Source organism: Ambystoma mexicanum, chromosome 2q (genome assembly GCF_040938575.1).
Source record: "Ambystoma mexicanum isolate Mex_15411 chromosome 2q, UKY_AmexF1_1, whole genome shotgun sequence".
NCBI lineage: Eukaryota > Metazoa > Chordata > Amphibia > Caudata > Ambystomatidae > Ambystoma > Ambystoma mexicanum.
This window is the reverse complement of record NC_090924.1, coordinates 127293617-127320930: the sequence shown is the minus strand read 5'-3', so window position 1 is coordinate 127320930 and position 27314 is coordinate 127293617. Positions and strand designations below refer to the sequence as shown.

The following is a 27314-nucleotide window of genomic DNA, read 5'->3' as shown; positions in this document are numbered from 1 at the left end:
GGTGCAAAGGGCAGTGCAAGTGGACCTGCTTAAAGACTAATCAAATGCCTTGCGCCTGAAGCTCACACAATCCAGCCTAAAACATACGTCCTATCAAGCATGCGCACATATACAAGTATGCCAGCTGAGGGCCTATGCAGCGTACAGAGGGAAGGACATATTTCCACTTTGAGATCGGACGGCCAAAACTCACAAGCAAATCAAGGAATGTTACTGAGAGCTAACAGAGAACACAAAGTGCTTGTCGCAAGGACATGGCACGCAAAGAGGTTCAGGAAGTGAATTGTTCATCGACTACTGCTTACCGAGAAAACCAGAGAGTCTGTCCAATGAAAATAACATTGAAAAAACAAAAAAAAGGAGCTCAAGTTAACCACCTTGATTGGGCTCGTCCGGGATTTGAACCCGGGACCTCCCGCACCCAAAGCGAGAATCATACCCCTAGACCAACGAGCCACGGTCCTTTGAGCATTTGACGGAATTGTCCTCAGCGTTTGCACCCCCCTTAGGATTCGAGGCCAAGAATGCCTATTCCAGAAGTTTGTTCCTGCCGCTGAAAGCCTTGACGGTGTATGAGCCAAATGAATGCCCCAGTCGGCACGCTCTGACTGTCTTCACAGGTCTCCTCCTCATCCCGAAGGTTGGTGGCCCATTGACATCAGGGTGGAAGGTGCTTGCGATACACTGTTCCTTCCTTCCTTCCTTCCTTCCTTTATTCCTCTTATGCTGTTTATGTAATAAGAGGGGACGATACACAGAAGAGAGAAAGTGGCCCAACACACTAGACTAGCAGTCTTCTGATCAATCTGCAGCTGGCAAGGTGGGGGAGAGCCTTTATTTTGCACCTGCTGGGATCTGCATTGGCAGAAGCTCTGAGGGCTGGGCCTTTCCTTTTGCCTGTAAAAACAAAAAGCAGCCCTCCTCCCTCCAGCCCTGAGAGCATGGGCGTGACACTGGAAAAAGCAGCATCTCCCCTTTGGTAAAGATGACCATTGCACAGCTGCTCACTCAGAGCTCGATCGTGCTCGATCAGGCGAGATATATTTAGGTCACCAGCAAAGTCTGTTCTCTTTTCTTGCGTAGGGTGAGCATTCACAGAGCCCAGCTTCGTTGACAAGAGTGCAAAAGGTGTATACTAAAAGCTTTCTGCTTTACTTGAGCGCCATGGCCGTTATTATATTTTGGCTGCTCCAAGCAATCTCTGTCCAGCCGATGCAAATTTCCAGCTCAAATTTTCCCAGCACTCAAAAAGTCCCTCCTCCCGCCAGCTCTGCTTTCAGGAAGTTCAGCAGAAGCAGTCCAACTTCTGTTCCCACTTCAGAGGAAAAGCTTTCTCGGGCCAGAGAAAGCCAGGGAATCACTGTACCGGCAAGTGCATTTCTTACATCTGGTAATCCCTCAGAACACAGAAATGAAGAAGCTGTATATGAAAATGTATTATTTCTTTGGTACACTAACCTATGTAACTAATATGGACCATTTCAGAGGACGGAGCGGACCCAACTGTGATCCCAGAGACCCAAATACCCAGCAGTAGGGAAAATAAATCCTCTCTGTGCTCTGCAACATTACATACACAAAATGCAAGCGCGTGCATTTTTTTATTGGCCCCATATACAGAATACATGTGAGGATGCTTGCCTTCCCAGTGTATTTCTCAAGCTCTTGAGAGCATATGCTATTTCCATGGGAACGCAAATAAGTTCATACTTTACATTTGTGTGTGACAAAAGGGGAAAAAAACTATTTTGTGTAAAATGCCAGCAGAGAGTGTTTCTGCCCGGTCTCGAACCGGGGACCTTTCGCGTGTGAGGCGAACGTGATAACCACTACACTACAGAAACAGCTGCTTGCTCACCTTTGTAGGGACTGGGAGAACAGGTGCAAAGGGCAGTGCAAGTGGACCTGCTTAAAGACTAATCAAATGCCTTGCGCCTGAAGCTCACACAATCCAGCCTAAAACATACGTCCTATCAAGCATGCGCACATATACAAGTATGCCAGCTGAGGGCCTATGCAGCGTACAGAGGGAAGGACATATTTCCACTTTGAGATCGGACGGCCAAAACTCACAAGCAAATCAAGGAATGTTACTGAGAGCTAACAGAGAACACAAAGTGCTTGTCGCAAGGACATGGCACGCAAAGAGGTTCAGGAAGTGAATTGTTCATCGACTACTGCTTACCGAGAAAACCAGAGAGTCTGTCCAATGAAAATAACATTGAAAAAACAAAAAAAAGGAGCTCAAGTTAACCACCTTGATTGGGCTCGTCCGGGATTTGAACCCGGGACCTCTCGCACCCAAAGCGAGAATCATACCCCTAGACCAACGAGCCACGGTCCTTTGAGCATTTGACGGAATTGTCCTCAGCGTTTGCACCCCCCTTAGGATTCGAGGCCAAGAATGCCTATTCCTGAAGTTTGTTCCTGCCGCTGAAAGCCTTGTCGGTGTATGAGCCAAATGAATGCCCCAGTCGGCACGCTCTGACTGTCTTCACAGGTCTCCTCCTCATCCCGAAGGTTGGTGGCCCATTGACATCAGGGTGGAAGGTGCTTGCGATACACTGTTCCTTCCTTCCTTCCTTCCTTCCTTTATTCCTCTTATGCTGTTTATGTAATAAGAGGGGACGATACACAGAAGAGAGAAAGTGGCCCAACACACTAGACTAGCAGTCTTCTGATCAATCTGCAGCTGGCAAGGTGGGGGAGAGCCTTTATTTTGCACCTGCTGGGATCTGCATTGGCAGAAGCTCTGAGGGCTGGGCCTTTCCTTTTGCCTGTAAAAACAAAAAGCAGCCCTCCTCCCTCCAGCCCTGAGAGCATGGGCGTGACACTGGAAAAAGCAGCATCTCCCCTTTGGTAAAGATGACCATTGCACAGCTGCTCACTCAGAGCTCGATCGTGCTCGATCAGGCGAGATATATTTAGGTCACCAGCAAAGTCTGTTCTCTTTTCTTGCGTAGGGTGAGCATTCACAGAGCCCAGCTTCGTTGACAAGAGTGCAAAAGGTGTATACTAAAAGCTTTCTGCTTTACTTGAGCGCCATGGCCGTTATTATATTTTGGCTGCTCCAAGCAATCTCTGTCCAGCCGATGCAAATTTCCAGCTCAAATTTTCCCAGCACTCAAAAAGTCCCTCCTCCCGCCAGCTCTGCTTTCAGGAAGTTCAGCAGAAGCAGTCCAACTTCTGTTCCCACTTCAGAGGAAAAGCTTTCTCGGGCCAGAGAAAGCCAGGGAATCACTGTACCGGCAAGTGCATTTCTTACAACTGGTAATCCCTCAGAACACAGAAATGAAGAAGCTGTATATGAAAATGTATTATTTCTTTGGTACACTAACCTATGTAACTAATATGGACCATTTCAGAGGACGGAGCGGACCCAACTGTGATCCCAGAGACCCAAATACCCAGCAGTAGGGAAAATAAATCCTCTCTGTGCTCTGCAACATTACATACACAAAATGCAAGCGCGTGCATTTTTTTATTGGCCCCATATACAGAATACATGTGAGGATGCTTGCCTTCCCAGTGTATTTCTCAAGCTCTTGAGAGCATATGCTATTTCCATGGGAACGCAAATAAGTTCATACTTTACATTTGTGTGTGACAAAAGGGGAAAAAAACTATTTTGTGTAAAATGCCAGCAGAGAGTGTTTCTGCCCGGTCTCGAACCGGGGACCTTTCGCGTGTGAGGCGAACGTGATAACCACTACACTACAGAAACAGCTGCTTGCTCACCTTTGTAGGGACTGGGAGAACAGGTGCAAAGGGCAGTGCAAGTGGACCTGCTTAAAGACTAATCAAATGCCTTGCGCCTGAAGCTCACACAATCCAGCCTAAAACATACGTCCTATCAAGCATGCGCACATATACAAGTATGCCAGCTGAGGGCCTATGCAGCGTACAGAGGGAAGGACATATTTCCACTTTGAGATCGGACGGCCAAAACTCACAAGCAAATCAAGGAATGTTACTGAGAGCTAACAGAGAACACAAAGTGCTTGTCGCAAGGACATGGCACGCAAAGAGGTTCAGGAAGTGAATTGTTCATCGACTACTGCTTACCGAGAAAACCAGAGAGTCTGTCCAATGAAAATAACATTGAAAAAACAAAAAAAAGGAGCTCAAGTTAACCACCTTGATTGGGCTCGTCCGGGATTTGAACCCGGGACCTCTCGCACCCAAAGCGAGAATCATACCCCTAGACCAACGAGCCACGGTCCTTTGAGCATTTGACGGAATTGTCCTCAGCGTTTGCACCCCCCTTAGGATTCGAGGCCAAGAATGCCTATTCCTGAAGTTTGTTCCTGCCGCTGAAAGCCTTGTCGGTGTATGAGCCAAATGAATGCCCCAGTCGGCACGCTCTGACTGTCTTCACAGGTCTCCTCCTCATCCCGAAGGTTGGTGGCCCATTGACATCAGGGTGGAAGGTGCTTGCGATACACTGTTCCTTCCTTCCTTCCTTCCTTCCTTTATTCCTCTTATGCTGTTTATGTAATAAGAGGGGACGATACACAGAAGAGAGAAAGTGGCCCAACACACTAGACTAGCAGTCTTCTGATCAATCTGCAGCTGGCAAGGTGGGGGAGAGCCTTTATTTTGCACCTGCTGGGATCTGCATTGGCAGAAGCTCTGAGGGCTGGGCCTTTCCTTTTGCCTGTAAAAACAAAAAGCAGCCCTCCTCCCTCCAGCCCTGAGAGCATGGGCGTGACACTGGAAAAAGCAGCATCTCCCCTTTGGTAAAGATGACCATTGCACAGCTGCTCACTCAGAGCTCGATCGTGCTCGATCAGGCGAGATATATTTAGGTCACCAGCAAAGTCTGTTCTCTTTTCTTGCGTAGGGTGAGCATTCACAGAGCCCAGCTTCGTTGACAAGAGTGCAAAAGGTGTATACTAAAAGCTTTCTGCTTTACTTGAGCGCCATGGCCGTTATTATATTTTGGCTGCTCCAAGCAATCTCTGTCCAGCCGATGCAAATTTCCAGCTCAAATTTTCCCAGCACTCAAAAAGTCCCTCCTCCCGCCAGCTCTGCTTTCAGGAAGTTCAGCAGAAGCAGTCCAACTTCTGTTCCCACTTCAGAGGAAAAGCTTTCTCGGGCCAGAGAAAGCCAGGGAATCACTGTACCGGCAAGTGCATTTCTTACAACTGGTAATCCCTCAGAACACAGAAATGAAGAAGCTGTATATGAAAATGTATTATTTCTTTGGTACACTAACCTATGTAACTAATATGGACCATTTCAGAGGACGGAGCGGACCCAACTGTGATCCCAGAGACCCAAATACCCAGCAGTAGGGAAAATAAATCCTCTCTGTGCTCTGCAACATTACATACACAAAATGCAAGCGCGTGCATTTTTTTATTGGCCCCATATACAGAATACATGTGAGGATGCTTGCCTTCCCAGTGTATTTCTCAAGCTCTTGAGAGCATATGCTATTTCCATGGGAACGCAAATAAGTTCATACTTTACATTTGTGTGTGACAAAAGGGGAAAAAAACTATTTTGTGTAAAATGCCAGCAGAGAGTGTTTCTGCCCGGTCTCGAACCGGGGACCTTTCGCGTGTGAGGCGAACGTGATAACCACTACACTACAGAAACAGCTGCTTGCTCACCTTTGTAGGGACTGGGAGAACAGGTGCAAAGGGCAGTGCAAGTGGACCTGCTTAAAGACTAATCAAATGCCTTGCGCCTGAAGCTCACACAATCCAGCCTAAAACATACGTCCTATCAAGCATGCGCACATATACAAGTATGCCAGCTGAGGGCCTATGCAGCGTACAGAGGGAAGGACATATTTCCACTTTGAGATCGGACGGCCAAAACTCACAAGCAAATCAAGGAATGTTACTGAGAGCTAACAGAGAACACAAAGTGCTTGTCGCAAGGACATGGCACGCAAAGAGGTTCAGGAAGTGAATTGTTCATCGACTACTGCTTACCGAGAAAACCAGAGAGTCTGTCCAATGAAAATAACATTGAAAAAACAAAAAAAAGGAGCTCAAGTTAACCACCTTGATTGGGCTCGTCCGGGATTTGAACCCGGGACCTCTCGCACCCAAAGGGAGAATCATACCCCTAGACCAACGAGCCACGGTCCTTTGAGCATTTGACGGAATTGTCCTCAGCGTTTGCACCCCCCTTAGGATTCGAGGCCAAGAATGCCTATTCCTGAAGTTTGTTCCTGCCGCTGAAAGCCTTGTCGGTGTATGAGCCAAATGAATGCCCCAGTCGGCACGCTCTGACTGTCTTCACAGGTCTCCTCCTCATCCCGAAGGTTGGTGGCCCATTGACATCAGGGTGGAAGGTGCTTGCGATACACTGTTCCTTCCTTCCTTCCTTCCTTCCTTTATTCCTCTTATGCTGTTTATGTAATAAGAGGGGACGATACACAGAAGAGAGAAAGTGGCCCAACACACTAGACTAGCAGTCTTCTGATCAATCTGCAGCTGGCAAGGTGGGGGAGAGCCTTTATTTTGCACCTGCTGGGATCTGCATTGGCAGAAGCTCTGAGGGCTGGGCCTTTCCTTTTGCCTGTAAAAACAAAAAGCAGCCCTCCTCCCTCCAGCCCTGAGAGCATGGGCGTGACACTGGAAAAAGCAGCATCTCCCCTTTGGTAAAGATGACCATTGCACAGCTGCTCACTCAGAGCTCGATCGTGCTCGATCAGCGAGATATATTTAGGTCACCAGCAAAGTCTGTTCTCTTTTCTTGCGTAGGGTGAGCATTCACAGAGCCCAGCTTCGTTGACAAGAGTGCAAAAGGTGTATACTAAAAGCTTTCTGCTTTACTTGAGCGCCATGGCCGTTATTATATTTTGGCTGCTCCAAGCAATCTCTGTCCAGCCGATGCAAATTTCCAGCTCAAATTTTCCCAGCACTCAAAAAGTCCCTCCTCCCGCCAGCTCTGCTTTCAGGAAGTTCAGCAGAAGCAGTCCAACTTCTGTTCCCACTTCAGAGGAAAAGCTTTCTCGGGCCAGAGAAAGCCAGGGAATCACTGTACCGGCAAGTGCATTTCTTACAACTGGTAATCCCTCAGAACACAGAAATGAAGAAGCTGTATATGAAAATGTATTATTTCTTTGGTACACTAACCTATGTAACTAATATGGACCATTTCAGAGGACGGAGCGGACCCAACTGTGATCCCAGAGACCCAAATACCCAGCAGTAGGGAAAATAAATCCTCTCTGTGCTCTGCAACATTACATACACAAAATGCAAGCGCGTGCATTTTTTTATTGGCCCCATATACAGAATACATGTGAGGATGCTTGCCTTCCAGTGTATTTCTCAAGCTCTTGAGAGCATATGCTATTTCCATGAGAACGCAAATAAGTTCATACTTTACATTTGTGTGTGACAAAAGGGGAAAAAAACTATTTTGTGTAAAATGCCAGCAGAGAGTGTTTCTGCCCGGTCTCGAACCGGGGACCTTTCGCGTGTGAGGCGACCGTGATAACCACTACACTACAGAAACAGCTGCTTGCTGACCTTTGTAGGGACTGGGAGAACAGGTGCAAAGGGCAGTGCAAGTGGACCTGCTTAAAGACTAATCAAATGCCTTGCGCCTGAAGCTCACACAATCCAGCCTAAAACATACGTCCTATCAAGCATGCGCACATATACAAGTATGCCAGCTGAGGGCCTATGCAGCGTACAGAGGGAAGGACATATTTCCACTTTGAGATCGGACGGCCAAAACTCACAAGCAAATCAAGGAATGTTACTGAGAGCTAACAGAGAACACAAAGTGCTTGTCGCAAGGACATGGCACGCAAAGAGGTTCAGGAAGTGAATTGTTCATCGACTACTGCTTACCGAGAAAACCAGAGAGTCTGTCCAATGAAAATAACATTGAAAAAACAAAAAAAAGGAGCTCAAGTTAACCACCTTGATTGGGCTCGTCCGGGATTTGAACCCGGGACCTCCCGCACCCAAAGCGAGAATCATACCCCTAGACCAACGAGCCACAGTCCTTTGAGCATTTGACGGAATTGTCCTCAGCGTTTGCACCCCCCTTAGGATTCGAGGCCAAGAATGCCTATTCCAGAAGTTTGTTCCTGCCGCTGAAAGCCTTGACGGTGTATGAGCCAAATGAATGCCCCAGTCGGCACGCTCTGACTGTCTTCACAGGTCTCCTCCTCATCCCGAAGGTTGGTGGCCCATTGACATCAGGGTGGAAGGTGCTTGCGATACACTGTTCCTTCCTTCCTTCCTTCCTTCCTTTATTCCTCTTATGCTGTTTATGTAATAAGAGGGGACGATACACAGAAGAGAGAAAGTGGCCCAACACACTAGACTAGCAGTCTTCTGATCAATCTGCAGCTGGCAAGGTGGGGGAGAGCCTTTATTTTGCACCTGCTGGGATCTGCATTGGCAGAAGCTCTGAGGGCTGGGCCTTTCCTTTTGCCTGTAAAAACAAAAAGCAGCCCTCCTCCCTCCAGCCCTGAGAGCATGGGCGTGACACTGGAAAAAGCAGCATCTCCCCTTTGGTAAAGATGACCATTGCACAGCTGCTCACTCAGAGCTCGATCGTGCTCGATCAGGCGAGATATATTTAGGTCACCAGCAAAGTCTGTTCTCTTTTCTTGCGTAGGGTGAGCATTCACAGAGCCCAGCTTCGTTGACAAGAGTGCAAAAGGTGTATACTAAAAGCTTTCTGCTTTACTTGAGCGCCATGGCCGTTATTATATTTTGGCTGCTCCAAGCAATCTCTGTCCAGCCGATGCAAATTTCCAGCTCAAATTTTCCCAGCACTCAAAAAGTCCCTCCTCCCGCCAGCTCTGCTTTCAGGAAGTTCAGCAGAAGCAGTCCAACTTCTGTTCCCACTTCAGAGGAAAAGCTTTCTCGGGCCAGAGAAAGCCAGGGAATCACTGTACCGGCAAGTGAATTTCTTACATCTGGTAATCCCTCAGAACACAGAAATGAAGAAGCTGTATATGAAAATGTATTATTTCTTTGGTACACTAACCTATGTAACTAATATGGACCATTTCAGAGGACGGAGCGGACCCAACTGTGATCCCAGAGACCCAAATACCCAGCAGTAGGGAAAATAAATCCTCTCTGTGCTCTGCAACATTACATACACAAAATGCAAGCGCGTGCATTTTTTTATTGGCCCCATATACAGAATACATGTGAGGATGCTTGCCTTCCCAGTGTATTTCTCAAGCTCTTGAGAGCATATGCTATTTCCATGGGAACGCAAATAAGTTCATACTTTACATTTGTGTGTGACAAAAGGGGAAAAAAACTATTTTGTGTAAAATGCCAGCAGAGAGTGTTTCTGCCCGGTCTCGAACCGGGGACCTTTCGCGTGTGAGGCGAACGTGATAACCACTACACTACAGAAACAGCTGCTTGCTCACCTTTGTAGGGACTGGGAGAACAGGTGCAAAGGGCAGTGCAAGTGGACCTGCTTAAAGACTAATCAAATGCCTTGCGCCTGAAGCTCACACAATCCAGCCTAAAACATACGTCCTATCAAGCATGCGCACATATACAAGTATGCCAGCTGAGGGCCTATGCAGCGTACAGAGGGAAGGACATATTTCCACTTTGAGATCGGACGGCCAAAACTCACAAGCAAATCAAGGAATGTTACTGAGAGCTAACAGAGAACACAAAGTGCTTGTCGCAAGGACATGGCACGCAAAGAGGTTCAGGAAGTGAATTGTTCATCGACTACTGCTTACCGAGAAAACCAGAGAGTCTGTCCAATGAAAATAACATTGAAAAAACAAAAAAAAGGAGCTCAAGTTAACCACCTTGATTGGGCTCGTCCGGGATTTGAACCCGGGACCTCTCGCACCCAAAGCGAGAATCATACCCCTAGACCAACGAGCCACGGTCCTTTGAGCATTTGACGGAATTGTCCTCAGCGTTTGCACCCCCCTTAGGATTCGAGGCCAAGAATGCCTATTCCTGAAGTTTGTTCCTGCCGCTGAAAGCCTTGTCGGTGTATGAGCCAAATGAATGCCCCAGTCGGCACGCTCTGACTGTCTTCACAGGTCTCCTCCTCATCCCGAAGGTTGGTGGCCCATTGACATCAGGGTGGAAGGTGCTTGCGATACACTGTTCCTTCCTTCCTTCCTTCCTTCCTTTATTCCTCTTATGCTGTTTATGTAATAAGAGGGGACGATACACAGAAGAGAGAAAGTGGCCCAACACACTAGACTAGCAGTCTTCTGATCAATCTGCAGCTGGCAAGGTGGGGGAGAGCCTTTATTTTGCACCTGCTGGGATCTGCATTGGCAGAAGCTCTGAGGGCTGGGCCTTTCCTTTTGCCTGTAAAAACAAAAAGCAGCCCTCCTCCCTCCAGCCCTGAGAGCATGGGCGTGACACTGGAAAAAGCAGCATCTCCCCTTTGGTAAAGATGACCATTGCACAGCTGCTCACTCAGAGCTCGATCGTGCTCGATCAGGCGAGATATATTTAGGTCACCAGCAAAGTCTGTTCTCTTTTCTTGCGTAGGGTGAGCATTCACAGAGCCCAGCTTCGTTGACAAGAGTGCAAAAGGTGTATACTAAAAGCTTTCTGCTTTACTTGAGCGCCATGGCCGTTATTATATTTTGGCTGCTCCAAGCAATCTCTGTCCAGCCGATGCAAATTTCCAGCTCAAATTTTCCCAGCACTCAAAAAGTCCCTCCTCCCGCCAGCTCTGCTTTCAGGAAGTTCAGCAGAAGCAGTCCAACTTCTGTTCCCACTTCAGAGGAAAAGCTTTCTCGGGCCAGAGAAAGCCAGGGAATCACTGTACCGGCAAGTGCATTTCTTACAACTGGTAATCCCTCAGAACACAGAAATGAAGAAGCTGTATATGAAAATGTATTATTTCTTTGGTACACTAACCTATGTAACTAATATGGACCATTTCAGAGGACGGAGCGGACCCAACTGTGATCCCAGAGACCCAAATACCCAGCAGTAGGGAAAATAAATCCTCTCTGTGCTCTGCAACATTACATACACAAAATGCAAGCGCGTGCATTTTTTTATTGGCCCCATATACAGAATACATGTGAGGATGCTTGCCTTCCCAGTGTATTTCTCAAGCTCTTGAGAGCATATGCTATTTCCATGGGAACGCAAATAAGTTCATACTTTACATTTGTGTGTGACAAAAGGGGAAAAAAACTATTTTGTGTAAAATGCCAGCAGAGAGTGTTTCTGCCCGGTCTCGAACCGGGGACCTTTCGCGTGTGAGGCGAACGTGATAACCACTACACTACAGAAACAGCTGCTTGCTCACCTTTGTAGGGACTGGGAGAACAGGTGCAAAGGGCAGTGCAAGTGGACCTGCTTAAAGACTAATCAAATGCCTTGCGCCTGAAGCTCACACAATCCAGCCTAAAACATACGTCCTATCAAGCATGCGCACATATACAAGTATGCCAGCTGAGGGCCTATGCAGCGTACAGAGGGAAGGACATATTTCCACTTTGAGATCGGACGGCCAAAACTCACAAGCAAATCAAGGAATGTTACTGAGAGCTAACAGAGAACACAAAGTGCTTGTCGCAAGGACATGGCACGCAAAGAGGTTCAGGAAGTGAATTGTTCATCGACTACTGCTTACCGAGAAAACCAGAGAGTCTGTCCAATGAAAATAACATTGAAAAAACAAAAAAAAAGGAGCTCAAGTTAACCACCTTGATTGGGCTCGTCCGGGATTTGAACCCGGGACCTCTCGCACCCAAAGCGAGAATCATACCCCTAGACCAACGAGCCACGGTCCTTTGAGCATTTGACGGAATTGTCCTCAGCGTTTGCACCCCCCTTAGGATTCGAGGCCAAGAATGCCTATTCCTGAAGTTTGTTCCTGCCGCTGAAAGCCTTGTCGGTGTATGAGCCAAATGAATGCCCCAGTCGGCACGCTCTGACTGTCTTCACAGGTCTCCTCCTCATCCCGAAGGTTGGTGGCCCATTGACATCAGGGTGGAAGGTGCTTGCGATACACTGTTCCTTCCTTCCTTCCTTCCTTCCTTCCTTTATTCCTCTTATGCTGTTTATGTAATAAGAGGGGACGATACACAGAAGAGAGAAAGTGGCCCAACACACTAGACTAGCAGTCTTCTGATCAATCTGCAGCTGGCAAGGTGGGGGAGAGCCTTTATTTTGCACCTGCTGGGATCTGCATTGGCAGAAGCTCTGAGGGCTGGGCCTTTCCTTTTGCCTGTAAAAACAAAAAGCAGCCCTCCTCCCTCCAGCCCTGAGAGCATGGGCGTGACACTGGAAAAAGCAGCATCTCCCCTTTGGTAAAGATGACCATTGCACAGCTGCTCACTCAGAGCTCGATCGTGCTCGATCAGGCTCGATCAGGCGAGATATATTTAGGTCACCAGCAAAGTCTGTTCTCTTTTCTTGCGTAGGGTGAGCATTCACAGAGCCCAGCTTCGTTGACAAGAGTGCAAAAGGTGTATACTAAAAGCTTTCTGCTTTACTTGAGCGCCATGGCCGTTATTATATTTTGGCTGCTCCAAGCAATCTCTGTCCAGCCGATGCAAATTTCCAGCTCAAATTTTCCCAGCACTCAAAAAGTCCCTCCTCCCGCCAGCTCTGCTTTCAGGAAGTTCAGCAGAAGCAGTCCAACTTCTGTTCCCACTTCAGAGGAAAAGCTTTCTCGGGCCAGAGAAAGCCAGGGAATCACTGTACCGGCAAGTGCATTTCTTACAACTGGTAATCCCTCAGAACACAGAAATGAAGAAGCTGTATATGAAAATGTATTATTTCTTTGGTACACTAACCTATGTAACTAATATGGACCATTTCAGAGGACGGAGCGGACCCAACTGTGATCCCAGAGACCCAAATACCCAGCAGTAGGGAAAATAAATCCTCTCTGTGCTCTGCAACATTACATACACAAAATGCAAGCGCGTGCATTTTTTTATTGGCCCCATATACAGAATACATGTGAGGATGCTTGCCTTCCCAGTGTATTTCTCAAGCTCTTGAGAGCATATGCTATTTCCATGGGAACGCAAATAAGTTCATACTTTACATTTGTGTGTGACAAAAGGGGAAAAAAACTATTTTGTGTAAAATGCCAGCAGAGAGTGTTTCTGCCCGGTCTCGAACCGGGGGGACCTTTCGCGTGTGAGGCGAACGTGATAACCACTACACTACAGAAACAGCTGCTTGCTCACCTTTGTAGGGACTGGGAGAACAGGTGCAAAGGGCAGTGCAAGTGGACCTGCTTAAAGACTAATCAAATGCCTTGCGCCTGAAGCTCACACAATCCAGCCTAAAACATACGTCCTATCAAGCATGCGCACATATACAAGTATGCCAGCTGAGGGCCTATGCAGCGTACAGAGGGAAGGACATATTTCCACTTTGAGATCGGACGGCCAAAACTCACAAGCAAATCAAGGAATGTTACTGAGAGCTAACAGAGAACACAAAGTGCTTGTCGCAAGGACATGGCACGCAAAGAGGTTCAGGAAGTGAATTGTTCATCGACTACTGCTTACCGAGAAAACCAGAGAGTCTGTCCAATGAAAATAACATTGAAAAAACAAAAAAAAGGAGCTCAAGTTAACCACCTTGATTGGGCTCGTCCGGGATTTGAACCCGGGACCTCTCGCACCCAAAGCGAGAATCATACCCCTAGACCAACGAGCCACGGTCCTTTGAGCATTTGACGGAATTGTCCTCAGCGTTTGCACCCCCCTTAGGATTCGAGGCCAAGAATGCCTATTCCTGAAGTTTGTTCCTGCCGCTGAAAGCCTTGTCGGTGTATGAGCCAAATGAATGCCCCAGTCGGCACGCTCTGACTGTCTTCACAGGTCTCCTCCTCATCCCGAAGGTTGGTGGCCCATTGACATCAGGGTGGAAGGTGCTTGCGATACACTGTTCCTTCCTTCCTTCCTTCCTTCCTTTATTCCTCTTATGCTGTTTATGTAATAAGAGGGGACGATACACAGAAGAGAGAAAGTGGCCCAACACACTAGACTAGCAGTCTTCTGATCAATCTGCAGCTGGCAAGGTGGGGGAGAGCCTTTATTTTGCACCTGCTGGGATCTGCATTGGCAGAAGCTCTGAGGGCTGGGCCTTTCCTTTTGCCTGTAAAAACAAAAAGCAGCCCTCCTCCCTCCAGCCCTGAGAGCATGGGCGTGACACTGGAAAAAGCAGCATCTCCCCTTTGGTAAAGATGACCATTGCACAGCTGCTCACTCAGAGCTCGATCGTGCTCGATCAGCGAGATATATTTAGGTCACCAGCAAAGTCTGTTCTCTTTTCTTGCGTAGGGTGAGCATTCACAGAGCCCAGCTTCGTTGACAAGAGTGCAAAAGGTGTATACTAAAAGCTTTCTGCTTTACTTGAGCGCCATGGCCGTTATTATATTTTGGCTGCTCCAAGCAATCTCTGTCCAGCCGATGCAAATTTCCAGCTCAAATTTTCCCAGCACTCAAAAAGTCCCTCCTCCCGCCAGCTCTGCTTTCAGGAAGTTCAGCAGAAGCAGTCCAACTTCTGTTCCCACTTCAGAGGAAAAGCTTTCTCGGGCCAGAGAAAGCCAGGGAATCACTGTACCGGCAAGTGCATTTCTTACAACTGGTAATCCCTCAGAACACAGAAATGAAGAAGCTGTATATGAAAATGTATTATTTCTTTGGTACACTAACCTATGTAACTAATATGGACCATTTCAGAGGACGGAGCGGACCCAACTGTGATCCCAGAGACCCAAATACCCAGCAGTAGGGAAAATAAATCCTCTCTGTGCTCTGCAACATTACATACACAAAATGCAAGCGCGTGCATTTTTTTATTGGCCCCATATACAGAATACATGTGAGGATGCTTGCCTTCCCAGTGTATTTCTCAAGCTCTTGAGAGCATATGCTATTTCCATGGGAACGCAAATAAGTTCATACTTTACATTTGTGTGTGACAAAAGGGGAAAAAAACTATTTTGTGTAAAATGCCAGCAGAGAGTGTTTCTGCCCGGTCTCGAACCGGGGACCTTTCGCGTGTGAGGCGAACGTGATAACCACTACACTACAGAAACAGCTGCTTGCTCACCTTTGTAGGGACTGGGAGAACAGATGCAAAGGGCAGTGCAAGTGGACCTGCTTAAAGACTAATCAAATGCCTTGCGCCTGAAGCTCACACAATCCAGCCTAAAACATACGTCCTATCAAGCATGCGCACATATACAAGTATGCCAGCTGAGGGCCTATGCAGCGTACAGAGGGAAGGACATATTTCCACTTTGAGATCGGACGGCCAAAACTCACAAGCAAATCAAGGAATGTTACTGAGAGCTAACAGAGAACACAAAGTGCTTGTCGCAAGGACATGGCACGCAAAGAGGTTCAGGAAGTGAATTGTTCATCGACTACTGCTTACCGAGAAAACCAGAGAGTCTGTCCAATGAAAATAACATTGAAAAAACAAAAAAAAAGGAGCTCAAGTTAACCACCTTGATTGGGCTCGTCCGGGATTTGAACCCGGGACCTCTCGCACCCAAAGCGAGAATCATACCCCTAGACCAACGAGCCACGGTCCTTTGAGCATTTGACGGAATTGTCCTCAGCGTTTGCACCCCCCTTAGGATTCGAGGCCAAGAATGCCTATTCCTGAAGTTTGTTCCTGCCGCTGAAAGCCTTGTCGGTGTATGAGCCAAATGAATGCCCCAGTCGGCACGCTCTGACTGTCTTCACAGGTCTCCTCCTCATCCCGAAGGTTGGTGGCCCATTGACATCAGGGTGGAAGGTGCTTGCGATACACTGTTCCTTCCTTCCTTCCTTCCTTCCTTTATTCCTCTTATGCTGTTTATGTAATAAGAGGGGACGATACACAGAAGAGAGAAAGTGGCCCAACACACTAGACTAGCAGTCTTCTGATCAATCTGCAGCTGGCAAGGTGGGGGAGAGCCTTTATTTTGCACCTGCTGGGATCTGCATTGGCAGAAGCTCTGAGGGCTGGGCCTTTCCTTTTGCCTGTAAAAACAAAAAGCAGCCCTCCTCCCTCCAGCCCTGAGAGCATGGGCGTGACACTGGAAAAAGCAGCATCTCCCCTTTGGTAAAGATGACCATTGCACAGCTGCTCACTCAGAGCTCGATCGTGCTCGATCAGCGAGATATATTTAGGTCACCAGCAAAGTCTGTTCTCTTTTCTTGCGTAGGGTGAGCATTCACAGAGCCCAGCTTCGTTGACAAGAGTGCAAAAGGTGTATACTAAAAGCTTTCTGCTTTACTTGAGCGCCATGGCCGTTATTATATTTTGGCTGCTCCAAGCAATCTCTGTCCAGCCGATGCAAATTTCCAGCTCAAATTTTCCCAGCACTCAAAAAGTCCCTCCTCCCGCCAGCTCTGCTTTCAGGAAGTTCAGCAGAAGCAGTCCAACTTCTGTTCCCACTTCAGAGGAAAAGCTTTCTCGGGCCAGAGAAAGCCAGGGAATCACTGTACCGGCAAGTGCATTTCTTACAACTGGTAATCCCTCAGAACACAGAAATGAAGAAGCTGTATATGAAAATGTATTATTTCTTTGGTACACTAACCTATGTAACTAATATGGACCATTTCAGAGGACGGAGCGGACCCAACTGTGATCCCAGAGACCCAAATACCCAGCAGTAGGGAAAATAAATCCTCTCTGTGCTCTGCAACATTACATACACAAAATGCAAGCGCGTGCATTTTTTTATTGGCCCCATATACAGAATACATGTGAGGATGCTTGCCTTCCCAGTGTATTTCTCAAGCTCTTGAGAGCATATGCTATTTCCATGGGAACGCAAATAAGTTCATACTTTACATTTGTGTGTGACAAAAGGGGAAAAAAACTATTTTGTGTAAAATGCCAGCAGAGAGTGTTTCTGCCCGGTCTCGAACCGGGGACCTTTCGCGTGTGAGGCGAACGTGATAACCACTACACTACAGAAACAGCTGCTTGCTCACCTTTGTAGGGACTGGGAGAACAGATGCAAAGGGCAGTGCAAGTGGACCTGCTTAAAGACTAATCAAATGCCTTGCGCCTGAAGCTCACACAATCCAGCCTAAAACATACGTCCTATCAAGCATGCGCACATATACAAGTATGCCAGCTGAGGGCCTATGCAGCGTACAGAGGGAAGGACATATTTCCACTTTGAGATCGGACGGCCAAAACTCACAAGCAAATCAAGGAATGTTACTGAGAGCTAACAGAGAACACAAAGTGCTTGTCGCAAGGACATGGCACGCAAAGAGGTTCAGGAAGTGAATTGTTCATCGACTACTGCTTACCGAGAAAACCAGAGAGTCTGTCCAATGAAAATAACATTGAAAAAACAAAAAAAAAGGAGCTCAAGTTAACCACCTTGATTGGGCTCGTCCGGGATTTGAACCCGGGACCTCTCGCACCCAAAGCGAGAATCATACCCCTAGACCAACGAGCCACGGTCCTTTGAGCATTTGACGGAATTGTCCTCAGCGTTTGCACCCCCCTTAGGATTCGAGGCCAAGAATGCCTATTCCTGAAGTTTGTTCCTGCCGCTGAAAGCCTTGTCGGTGTATGAGCCAAATGAATGCCCCAGTCGGCACGCTCTGACTGTCTTCACAGGTCTCCTCCTCATCCCGAAGGTTGGTGGCCCATTGACATCAGGGTGGAAGGTGCTTGCGATACACTGTTCCTTCCTTCCTTCCTTCCTTCCTTTATTCCTCTTATGCTGTTTATGTAATAAGAGGGGACGATACACAGAAGAGAGAAAGTGGCCCAACACACTAGACTAGCAGTCTTCTGATCAATCTGCAGCTGGCAAGGTGGGGGAGAGCCTTTATTTTGCACCTGCTGGGATCTGCATTGGCAGAAGCTCTGAGGGCTGGGCCTTTCCTTTTGCCTGTAAAAACAAAAAGCAGCCCTCCTCCCTCCAGCCCTGAGAGCATGGGCGTGACACTGGAAAAAGCAGCATCTCCCCTTTGGTAAAGATGACCATTGCACAGCTGCTCACTCAGAGCTCGATCGTGCTCGATCAGGCTCGATCAGGCGAGATATATTTAGGTCACCAGCAAAGTCTGTTCTCTTTTCTTGCGTAGGGTGAGCATTCACAGAGCCCAGCTTCGTTGACAAGAGTGCAAAAGGTGTATACTAAAAGCTTTCTGCTTTACTTGAGCGCCATGGCCGTTATTATATTTTGGCTGCTCCAAGCAATCTCTGTCCAGCCGATGCAAATTTCCAGCTCAAATTTTCCCAGCACTCAAAAAGTCCCTCCTCCCGCCAGCTCTGCTTTCAGGAAGTTCAGCAGAAGCAGTCCAACTTCTGTTCCCACTTCAGAGGAAAAGCTTTCTCGGGCCAGAGAAAGCCAGGGAATCACTGTACCGGCAAGTGCATTTCTTACAACTGGTAATCCCTCAGAACACAGAAATGAAGAAGCTGTATATGAAAATGTATTATTTCTTTGGTACACTAACCTATGTAACTAATATGGACCATTTCAGAGGACGGAGCGGACCCAACTGTGATCCCAGAGACCCAAATACCCAGCAGTAGGGAAAATAAATCCTCTCTGTGCTCTGCAACATTACATACACAAAATGCAAGCGCGTGCATTTTTTTATTGGCCCCATATACAGAATACATGTGAGGATGCTTGCCTTCCCAGTGTATTTCTCAAGCTCTTGAGAGCATATGCTATTTCCATGGGAACGCAAATAAGTTCATACTTTACATTTGTGTGTGACAAAAGGGGAAAAAAACTATTTTGTGTAAAATGCCAGCAGAGAGTGTTTCTGCCCGGTCTCGAACCGGGGGGACCTTTCGCGTGTGAGGCGAACGTGATAACCACTACACTACAGAAACAGCTGCTTGCTCACCTTTGTAGGGACTGGGAGAACAGGTGCAAAGGGCAGTGCAAGTGGACCTGCTTAAAGACTAATCAAATGCCTTGCGCCTGAAGCTCACACAATCCAGCCTAAAACATACGTCCTATCAAGCATGCGCACATATACAAGTATGCCAGCTGAGGGCCTATGCAGCGTACAGAGGGAAGGACATATTTCCACTTTGAGATCGGACGGCCAAAACTCACAAGCAAATCAAGGAATGTTACTGAGAGCTAACAGAGAACACAAAGTGCTTGTCGCAAGGACATGGCACGCAAAGAGGTTCAGGAAGTGAATTGTTCATCGACTACTGCTTACCGAGAAAACCAGAGAGTCTGTCCAATGAAAATAACATTGAAAAAACAAAAAAAAGGAGCTCAAGTTAACCACCTTGATTGGGCTCGTCCGGGATTTGAACCCGGGACCTCTCGCACCCAAAGCGAGAATCATACCCCTAGACCAACGAGCCACGGTCCTTTGAGCATTTGACGGAATTGTCCTCAGCGTTTGCACCCCCCTTAGGATTCGAGGCCAAGAATGCCTATTCCTGAAGTTTGTTCCTGCCGCTGAAAGCCTTGTCGGTGTATGAGCCAAATGAATGCCCCAGTCGGCACGCTCTGACTGTCTTCACAGGTCTCCTCCTCATCCCGAAGGTTGGTGGCCCATTGACATCAGGGTGGAAGGTGCTTGCGATACACTGTTCCTTCCTTCCTTCCTTCCTTCCTTTATTCCTCTTATGCTGTTTATGTAATAAGAGGGGACGATACACAGAAGAGAGAAAGTGGCCCAACACACTAGACTAGCAGTCTTCTGATCAATCTGCAGCTGGCAAGGTGGGGGAGAGCCTTTATTTTGCACCTGCTGGGATCTGCATTGGCAGAAGCTCTGAGGGCTGGGCCTTTCCTTTTGCCTGTAAAAACAAAAAGCAGCCCTCCTCCCTCCAGCCCTGAGAGCATGGGCGTGACACTGGAAAAAGCAGCATCTCCCCTTTGGTAAAGATGACCATTGCACAGCTGCTCACTCAGAGCTCGATCGTGCTCGATCAGGCGAGATATATTTAGGTCACCAGCAAAGTCTGTTCTCTTTTCTTGCGTAGGGTGAGCATTCACAGAGCCCAGCTTCGTTGACAAGAGTGCAAAAGGTGTATACTAAAAGCTTTCTGCTTTACTTGAGCGGCATGGCCGTTATTATATTTTGGCTGCTCCAAGCAATCTCTGTCCAGCCGATGCAAATTTCCAGCTCAAATTTTCCCAGCACTCAAAAAGTCCCTCCTCCCGCCAGCTCTGCTTTCAGGAAGTTCAGCAGAAGCAGTCCAACTTCTGTTCCCACTTCAGAGGAAAAGCTTTCTCGGGCCAGAGAAAGCCAGGGAATCACTGTACCGGCAAGTGCATTTCTTACAACTGGTAATCCCTCAGAACACAGAAATGAAGAAGCTGTATATGAAAATGTATTATTTCTTTGGTACACTAACCTATGTAACTAATATGGACCATTTCAGAGGACGGAGCGGACCCAACTGTGATCCCAGAGACCCAAATACCCAGCAGTAGGGAAAATAAATCCTCTCTGTGCTCTGCAACATTACATACACAAAATGCAAGCGCGTGCATTTTTTTATTGGCCCCATATACAGAATACATGTGAGGATGCTTGCCTTCCCAGTGTATTTCTCAAGCTCTTGAGAGCATATGCTATTTCCATGGGAACGCAAATAAGTTCATACTTTACATTTGTGTGTGACAAAAGGGGAAAAAAACTATTTTGTGTAAAATGCCAGCAGAGAGTGTTTCTGCCCGGTCTCGAACCGGGGACCTTTCGCGTGTGAGGCAAACGTGATAACCACTACACTACAGAAACAGCTGCTTGCTCACATTTGTAGGGACTGGGAGAACAGGTGCAAAGGGCAGTGCAAGTGGACCTGCTTAAAGACTAATCAAATGCCTTGCGCCTGAAGCTCACACAATCCAGCCTAAAACATACGTCCTATCAAGCATGCGCACATATACAAGTATGCCAGCTGAGGGCCTATGCAGCGTACAGAGGGAAGGACATATTTCCACTTTGAGATCGGACGGCCAAAACTCACAAGCAAATCAAGGAATGTTACTGAGAGCTAACAGAGAACACAAAGTGCTTGTCGCAAGGACATGGCACGCAAAGAGGTTCAGGAAGTGAATTGTTCATCGACTACTGCTTACCGAGAAAACCAGAGAGTCTGTCCAATGAAAATAACATTGAAAAAACAAAAAAAAGGAGCTCAAGTTAACCACCTTGATTGGGCTCGTCCGGGATTTGAACCCAGGACCTCTCGCACCCAAAGCGAGAATCATACCCCTAGACCAACGAGCCACGGTCCTTTGAGCATTTGACGGAATTGTCCTCAGCGTTTGCACCCCCCTTAGGATTCGAGGCCAAGAATGCCTATTCCTGAAGTTTGTTCCTGCCGCTGAAAGCCTTGTCGGTGTATGAGCCAAATGAATGCCCCAGTCGGCACGCTCTGACTGTCTTCACAGGTCTCCTCCTCATCCCGAAGGTTGGTGGCCCATTGACATCAGGGTGGAAGGTGCTTGCGATACACTGTTCCTTCCTTCCTTCCTTCCTTCCTTTATTCCTCTTATGCTGTTTATGTAATAAGAGGGGACGATACACAGAAGAGAGAAAGTGGCCCAACACACTAGACTAGCAGTCTTCTGATCAATCTGCAGCTGGCAAGGTGGGGGAGAGCCTTTATTTTGCACCTGCTGGGATCTGCATTGGCAGAAGCTCTGAGGGCTGGGCCTTTCCTTTTGCCTGTAAAAACAAAAAGCAGCCCTCCTCCCTCCAGCCCTGAGAGCATGGGCGTGACACTGGAAAAAGCAGCATCTCCCCTTTGGTAAAGATGACCATTGCACAGCTGCTCACTCAGAGCTCGATCGTGCTCGATCAGCGAGATATATTTAGGTCACCAGCAAAGTCTGTTCTCTTTTCTTGCGTAGGGTGAGCATTCACAGAGCCCAGCTTCGTTGACAAGAGTGCAAAAGGTGTATACTAAAAGCTTTCTGCTTTACTTGAGCGCCATGGCCGTTATTATATTTTGGCTGCTCCAAGCAATCTCTGTCCAGCCGATGCAAATTTCCAGCTCAAATTTTCCCAGCACTCAAAAAGTCCCTCCTCCCGCCAGCTCTGCTTTCAGGAAGTTCAGCAGAAGCAGTCCAACTTCTGTTCCCACTTCAGAGGAAAAGCTTTCTCGGGCCAGAGAAAGCCAGGGAATCACTGTACCGGCAAGTGCATTTCTTACAACTGGTAATCCCTCAGAACACAGAAATGAAGAAGCTGTATATGAAAATGTATTATTTCTTTGGTACACTAACCTATGTAACTAATATGGACCATTTCAGAGGACGGAGCGGACCCAACTGTGATCCCAGAGACCCAAATACCCAGCAGTAGGGAAAATAAATCCTCTCTGTGCTCTGCAACATTACATACACAAAATGCAAGCGCGTGCATTTTTTTATTGGCCCCATATACAGAATACATGTGAGGATGCTTGCCTTCCCAGTGTATTTCTCAAGCTCTTGAGAGCATATGCTATTTCCATGGGAACGCAAATAAGTTCATACTTTACATTTGTGTGTGACAAAAGGGGAAAAAAACTATTTTGTGTAAAATGCCAGCAGAGAGTGTTTCTGCCCGGTCTCGAACCGGGGGGACCTTTCGCGTGTGAGGCGAACGTGATAACCACTACACTACAGAAACAGCTGCTTGCTCACCTTTGTAGGGACTGGGAGAACAGGTGCAAAGGGCAGTGCAAGTGGACCTGCTTAAAGACTAATCAAATGCCTTGCGCCTGAAGCTCACACAATCCAGCCTAAAACATACGTCCTATCAAGCATGCGCACATATACAAGTATGCCAGCTGAGGGCCTATGCAGCGTACAGAGGGAAGGACATATTTCCACTTTGAGATCGGACGGCCAAAACTCACAAGCAAATCAAGGAATGTTACTGAGAGCTAACAGAGAACACAAAGTGCTTGTCGCAAGGACATGGCACGCAAAGAGGTTCAGGAAGTGAATTGTTCATCGACTACTGCTTACCGAGAAAACCAGAGAGTCTGTCCAATGAAAATAACATTGAAAAAACAAAAAAAAGGAGCTCAAGTTAACCACCTTGATTGGGCTCGTCCGGGATTTGAACCCGGGACCTCTCGCACCCAAAGCGAGAATCATACCCCTAGACCAACGAGCCACGGTCCTTTGAGCATTTGACGGAATTGTCCTCAGCGTTTGCACCCCCCTTAGGATTCGAGGCCAAGAATGCCTATTCCTGAAGTTTGTTCCTGCCGCTGAAAGCCTTGTCGGTGTATGAGCCAAATGAATGCCCCAGTCGGCACGCTCTGACTGTCTTCACAGGTCTCCTCCTCATCCCGAAGGTTGGTGGCCCATTGACATCAGGGTGGAAGGTGCTTGCGATACACTGTTCCTTCCTTCCTTCCTTCCTTCCTTTATTCCTCTTATGCTGTTTATGTAATAAGAGGGGACGATACACAGAAGAGAGAAAGTGGCCCAACACACTAGACTAGCAGTCTTCTGATCAATCTGCAGCTGGCAAGGTGGGGGAGAGCCTTTATTTTGCACCTGCTGGGATCTGCATTGGCAGAAGCTCTGAGGGCTGGGCCTTTCCTTTTGCCTGTAAAAACAAAAAGCAGCCCTCCTCCCTCCAGCCCTGAGAGCATGGGCGTGACACTGGAAAAAGCAGCATCTCCCCTTTGGTAAAGATGACCATTGCACAGCTGCTCACTCAGAGCTCGATCGTGCTCGATCAGGCGAGATATATTTAGGTCACCAGCAAAGTCTGTTCTCTTTTCTTGCGTAGGGTGAGCATTCACAGAGCCCAGCTTCGTTGACAAGAGTGCAAAAGGTGTATACTAAAAGCTTTCTGCTTTACTTGAGCGCCATGGCCGTTATTATATTTTGGCTGCTCCAAGCAATCTCTGTCCAGCCGATGCAAATTTCCAGCTCAAATTTTCCCAGCACTCAAAAAGTCCCTCCTCCCGCCAGCTCTGCTTTCAGGAAGTTCAGCAGAAGCAGTCCAACTTCTGTTCCCACTTCAGAGGAAAAGCTTTCTCGGGCCAGAGAAAGCCAGGGAATCACTGTACCGGCAAGTGCATTTCTTACAACTGGTAATCCCTCAGAACACAGAAATGAAGAAGCTGTATATGAAAATGTATTATTTCTTTGGTACACTAACCTATGTAACTAATATGGACCATTTCAGAGGACGGAGCGGACCCAACTGTGATCCCAGAGACCCAAATACCCAGCAGTAGGGAAAATAAATCCTCTCTGTGCTCTGCAACATTACATACACAAAATGCAAGCGCGTGCATTTTTTTATTGGCCCCATATACAGAATACATGTGAGGATGCTTGCCTTCCCAGTGTATTTCTCAAGCTCTTGAGAGCATATGCTATTTCCATGGGAACGCAAATAAGTTCATACTTTACATTTGTGTGTGACAAAAGGGGAAAAAAACTATTTTGTGTAAAATGCCAGCAGAGAGTGTTTCTGCCCGGTCTCGAACCGGGGGGACCTTTCGCGTGTGAGGCGAACGTGATAACCACTACACTACAGAAACAGCTGCTTGCTCACCTTTGTAGGGACTGGGAGAACAGGTGCAAAGGGCAGTGCAAGTGGACCTGCTTAAAGACTAATCAAATGCCTTGCGCCTGAAGCTCACACAATCCAGCCTAAAACATACGTCCTATCAAGCATGCGCACATATACAAGTATGCCAGCTGAGGGCCTATGCAGCGTACAGAGGGAAGGACATATTTCCACTTTGAGATCGGACGGCCAAAACTCACAAGCAAATCAAGGAATGTTACTGAGAGCTAACAGAGAACACAAAGTGCTTGTCGCAAGGACATGGCACGCAAAGAGGTTCAGGAAGTGAATTGTTCATCGACTACTGCTTACCGAGAAAACCAGAGAGTCTGTCCAATGAAAATAACATTGAAAAAACAAAAAAAAGGAGCTCAAGTTAACCACCTTGATTGGGCTCGTCCGGGATTTGAACCCGGGACCTCTCGCACCCAAAGCGAGAATCATACCCCTAGACCAACGAGCCACGGTCCTTTGAGCATTTGACGGAATTGTCCTCAGCGTTTGCACCCCCCTTAGGATTCGAGGCCAAGAATGCCTATTCCTGAAGTTTGTTCCTGCCGCTGAAAGCCTTGTCGGTGTATGAGCCAAATGAATGCCCCAGTCGGCACGCTCTGACTGTCTTCACAGGTCTCCTCCTCATCCCGAAGGTTGGTGGCCCATTGACATCAGGGTGGAAGGTGCTTGCGATACACTGTTCCTTCCTTCCTTCCTTCCTTCCTTTATTCCTCTTATGCTGTTTATGTAATAAGAGGGGACGATACACAGAAGAGAGAAAGTGGCCCAACACACTAGACTAGCAGTCTTCTGATCAATCTGCAGCTGGCAAGGTGGGGGAGAGCCTTTATTTTGCACCTGCTGGGATCTGCATTGGCAGAAGCTCTGAGGGCTGGGCCTTTCCTTTTGCCTGTAAAAACAAAAAGCAGCCCTCCTCCCTCCAGCCCTGAGAGCATGGGCGTGACACTGGAAAAAGCAGCATCTCCCCTTTGGTAAAGATGACCATTGCACAGCTGCTCACTCAGAGCTCGATCGTGCTCGATCAGGCGAGATATATTTAGGTCACCAGCAAAGTCTGTTCTCTTTTCTTGCGTAGGGTGAGCATTCACAGAGCCCAGCTTCGTTGACAAGAGTGCAAAAGGTGTATACTAAAAGCTTTCTGCTTTACTTGAGCGGCATGGCCGTTATTATATTTTGGCTGCTCCAAGCAATCTCTGTCCAGCCGATGCAAATTTCCAGCTCAAATTTTCCCAGCACTCAAAAAGTCCCTCCTCCCGCCAGCTCTGCTTTCAGGAAGTTCAGCAGAAGCAGTCCAACTTCTGTTCCCACTTCAGAGGAAAAGCTTTCTCGGGCCAGAGAAAGCCAGGGAATCACTGTACCGGCAAGTGCATTTCTTACAACTGGTAATCCCTCAGAACACAGAAATGAAGAAGCTGTATATGAAAATGTATTATTTCTTTGGTACACTAACCTATGTAACTAATATGGACCATTTCAGAGGACGGAGCGGACCCAACTGTGATCCCAGAGACCCAAATACCCAGCAGTAGGGAAAATAAATCCTCTCTGTGCTCTGCAACATTACATACACAAAATGCAAGCGCGTGCATTTTTTTATTGGCCCCATATACAGAATACATGTGAGGATGCTTGCCTTCCCAGTGTATTTCTCAAGCTCTTGAGAGCATATGCTATTTCCATGGGAACGCAAATAAGTTCATACTTTACATTTGTGTGTGACAAAAGGGGAAAAAAACTATTTTGTGTAAAATGCCAGCAGAGAGTGTTTCTGCCCGGTCTCGAACCGGGGACCTTTCGCGTGTGAGGCAAACGTGATAACCACTACACTACAGAAACAGCTGCTTGCTCACATTTGTAGGGACTGGGAGAACAGGTGCAAAGGGCAGTGCAAGTGGACCTGCTTAAAGACTAATCAAATGCCTTGCGCCTGAAGCTCACACAATCCAGCCTAAAACATACGTCCTATCAAGCATGCGCACATATACAAGTATGCCAGCTGAGGGCCTATGCAGCGTACAGAGGGAAGGACATATTTCCACTTTGAGATCGGACGGCCAAAACTCACAAGCAAATCAAGGAATGTTACTGAGAGCTAACAGAGAACACAAAGTGCTTGTCGCAAGGACATGGCACGCAAAGAGGTTCAGGAAGTGAATTGTTCATCGACTACTGCTTACCGAGAAAACCAGAGAGTCTGTCCAATGAAAATAACATTGAAAAAACAAAAAAAAGGAGCTCAAGTTAACCACCTTGATTGGGCTCGTCCGGGATTTGAACCCAGGACCTCTCGCACCCAAAGCGAGAATCATACCCCTAGACCAACGAGCCACGGTCCTTTGAGCATTTGACGGAATTGTCCTCAGCGTTTGCACCCCCCTTAGGATTCGAGGCCAAGAATGCCTATTCCTGAAGTTTGTTCCTGCCGCTGAAAGCCTTGTCGGTGTATGAGCCAAATGAATGCCCCAGTCGGCACGCTCTGACTGTCTTCACAGGTCTCCTCCTCATCCCGAAGGTTGGTGGCCCATTGACATCAGGGTGGAAGGTGCTTGCGATACACTGTTCCTTCCTTCCTTCCTTCCTTCCTTTATTCCTCTTATGCTGTTTATGTAATAAGAGGGGACGATACACAGAAGAGAGAAAGTGGCCCAACACACTAGACTAGCAGTCTTCTGATCAATCTGCAGCTGGCAAGGTGGGGGAGAGCCTTTATTTTGCACCTGCTGGGATCTGCATTGGCAGAAGCTCTGAGGGCTGGGCCTTTCCTTTTGCCTGTAAAAACAAAAAGCAGCCCTCCTCCCTCCAGCCCTGAGAGCATGGGCGTGACACTGGAAAAAGC

The 27314-nt window shown here is 47.6% G+C and overlaps 28 non-coding genes across 28 annotated transcripts; all 28 read right to left on the bottom strand.

The window, feature by feature from the left end:
- Positions 1–384: 384 nt before the first annotated feature.
- Positions 385–456, bottom strand: TRNAP-UGG (transfer RNA proline (anticodon UGG)). Its single transcript has one exon. It is a non-coding gene; the product is annotated as a tRNA-Pro (tRNA).
- A 1315-nt stretch (positions 457–1771) lies between these two features.
- On the bottom strand, positions 1772–1844 carry TRNAV-CAC (transfer RNA valine (anticodon CAC)). The gene has a single exon. It is a non-coding gene; the product is annotated as a tRNA-Val (tRNA).
- Positions 1845–2264: 420 nt separating this feature from the next.
- On the bottom strand, positions 2265–2336 carry TRNAP-UGG (transfer RNA proline (anticodon UGG)). Its single transcript has one exon. It is a non-coding gene; the product is annotated as a tRNA-Pro (tRNA).
- A 1315-nt stretch (positions 2337–3651) lies between these two features.
- On the bottom strand, positions 3652–3724 carry TRNAV-CAC (transfer RNA valine (anticodon CAC)). Its single transcript has one exon. It is a non-coding gene; the product is annotated as a tRNA-Val (tRNA).
- A 420-nt stretch (positions 3725–4144) lies between these two features.
- TRNAP-UGG (transfer RNA proline (anticodon UGG)) lies at positions 4145–4216 on the bottom strand. Its single transcript has one exon. It is a non-coding gene; the product is annotated as a tRNA-Pro (tRNA).
- A 1315-nt stretch (positions 4217–5531) lies between these two features.
- Positions 5532–5604, bottom strand: TRNAV-CAC (transfer RNA valine (anticodon CAC)). The gene has a single exon. It is a non-coding gene; the product is annotated as a tRNA-Val (tRNA).
- Positions 5605–7409: 1805 nt separating this feature from the next.
- On the bottom strand, positions 7410–7482 carry TRNAV-CAC (transfer RNA valine (anticodon CAC)). The gene has a single exon. It is a non-coding gene; the product is annotated as a tRNA-Val (tRNA).
- Positions 7483–7902: 420 nt separating this feature from the next.
- On the bottom strand, positions 7903–7974 carry TRNAP-UGG (transfer RNA proline (anticodon UGG)). Its single transcript has one exon. It is a non-coding gene; the product is annotated as a tRNA-Pro (tRNA).
- Positions 7975–9289: 1315 nt separating this feature from the next.
- TRNAV-CAC (transfer RNA valine (anticodon CAC)) lies at positions 9290–9362 on the bottom strand. The gene has a single exon. It is a non-coding gene; the product is annotated as a tRNA-Val (tRNA).
- Positions 9363–9782: 420 nt separating this feature from the next.
- On the bottom strand, positions 9783–9854 carry TRNAP-UGG (transfer RNA proline (anticodon UGG)). Its single transcript has one exon. It is a non-coding gene; the product is annotated as a tRNA-Pro (tRNA).
- Positions 9855–11169: 1315 nt separating this feature from the next.
- On the bottom strand, positions 11170–11242 carry TRNAV-CAC (transfer RNA valine (anticodon CAC)). The gene has a single exon. It is a non-coding gene; the product is annotated as a tRNA-Val (tRNA).
- Positions 11243–11663: 421 nt separating this feature from the next.
- On the bottom strand, positions 11664–11735 carry TRNAP-UGG (transfer RNA proline (anticodon UGG)). Its single transcript has one exon. It is a non-coding gene; the product is annotated as a tRNA-Pro (tRNA).
- A 1329-nt stretch (positions 11736–13064) lies between these two features.
- On the bottom strand, positions 13065–13139 carry TRNAV-CAC (transfer RNA valine (anticodon CAC)). Its single transcript has one exon. It is a non-coding gene; the product is annotated as a tRNA-Val (tRNA).
- Positions 13140–13559: 420 nt separating this feature from the next.
- TRNAP-UGG (transfer RNA proline (anticodon UGG)) lies at positions 13560–13631 on the bottom strand. The gene has a single exon. It is a non-coding gene; the product is annotated as a tRNA-Pro (tRNA).
- A 1314-nt stretch (positions 13632–14945) lies between these two features.
- On the bottom strand, positions 14946–15018 carry TRNAV-CAC (transfer RNA valine (anticodon CAC)). The gene has a single exon. It is a non-coding gene; the product is annotated as a tRNA-Val (tRNA).
- A 421-nt stretch (positions 15019–15439) lies between these two features.
- Positions 15440–15511, bottom strand: TRNAP-UGG (transfer RNA proline (anticodon UGG)). Its single transcript has one exon. It is a non-coding gene; the product is annotated as a tRNA-Pro (tRNA).
- A 1314-nt stretch (positions 15512–16825) lies between these two features.
- On the bottom strand, positions 16826–16898 carry TRNAV-CAC (transfer RNA valine (anticodon CAC)). Its single transcript has one exon. It is a non-coding gene; the product is annotated as a tRNA-Val (tRNA).
- Positions 16899–17319: 421 nt separating this feature from the next.
- On the bottom strand, positions 17320–17391 carry TRNAP-UGG (transfer RNA proline (anticodon UGG)). Its single transcript has one exon. It is a non-coding gene; the product is annotated as a tRNA-Pro (tRNA).
- Positions 17392–18716: 1325 nt separating this feature from the next.
- On the bottom strand, positions 18717–18791 carry TRNAV-CAC (transfer RNA valine (anticodon CAC)). The gene has a single exon. It is a non-coding gene; the product is annotated as a tRNA-Val (tRNA).
- A 420-nt stretch (positions 18792–19211) lies between these two features.
- Positions 19212–19283, bottom strand: TRNAP-UGG (transfer RNA proline (anticodon UGG)). Its single transcript has one exon. It is a non-coding gene; the product is annotated as a tRNA-Pro (tRNA).
- Positions 19284–20598: 1315 nt separating this feature from the next.
- TRNAV-CAC (transfer RNA valine (anticodon CAC)) lies at positions 20599–20671 on the bottom strand. Its single transcript has one exon. It is a non-coding gene; the product is annotated as a tRNA-Val (tRNA).
- A 420-nt stretch (positions 20672–21091) lies between these two features.
- Positions 21092–21163, bottom strand: TRNAP-UGG (transfer RNA proline (anticodon UGG)). The gene has a single exon. It is a non-coding gene; the product is annotated as a tRNA-Pro (tRNA).
- A 1314-nt stretch (positions 21164–22477) lies between these two features.
- Positions 22478–22552, bottom strand: TRNAV-CAC (transfer RNA valine (anticodon CAC)). The gene has a single exon. It is a non-coding gene; the product is annotated as a tRNA-Val (tRNA).
- A 420-nt stretch (positions 22553–22972) lies between these two features.
- Positions 22973–23044, bottom strand: TRNAP-UGG (transfer RNA proline (anticodon UGG)). Its single transcript has one exon. It is a non-coding gene; the product is annotated as a tRNA-Pro (tRNA).
- Positions 23045–24359: 1315 nt separating this feature from the next.
- On the bottom strand, positions 24360–24434 carry TRNAV-CAC (transfer RNA valine (anticodon CAC)). The gene has a single exon. It is a non-coding gene; the product is annotated as a tRNA-Val (tRNA).
- Positions 24435–24854: 420 nt separating this feature from the next.
- TRNAP-UGG (transfer RNA proline (anticodon UGG)) lies at positions 24855–24926 on the bottom strand. Its single transcript has one exon. It is a non-coding gene; the product is annotated as a tRNA-Pro (tRNA).
- Positions 24927–26241: 1315 nt separating this feature from the next.
- Positions 26242–26314, bottom strand: TRNAV-CAC (transfer RNA valine (anticodon CAC)). The gene has a single exon. It is a non-coding gene; the product is annotated as a tRNA-Val (tRNA).
- Positions 26315–26734: 420 nt separating this feature from the next.
- TRNAP-UGG (transfer RNA proline (anticodon UGG)) lies at positions 26735–26806 on the bottom strand. The gene has a single exon. It is a non-coding gene; the product is annotated as a tRNA-Pro (tRNA).
- Between the last annotated feature and the right edge of the window lie 508 nt (positions 26807–27314).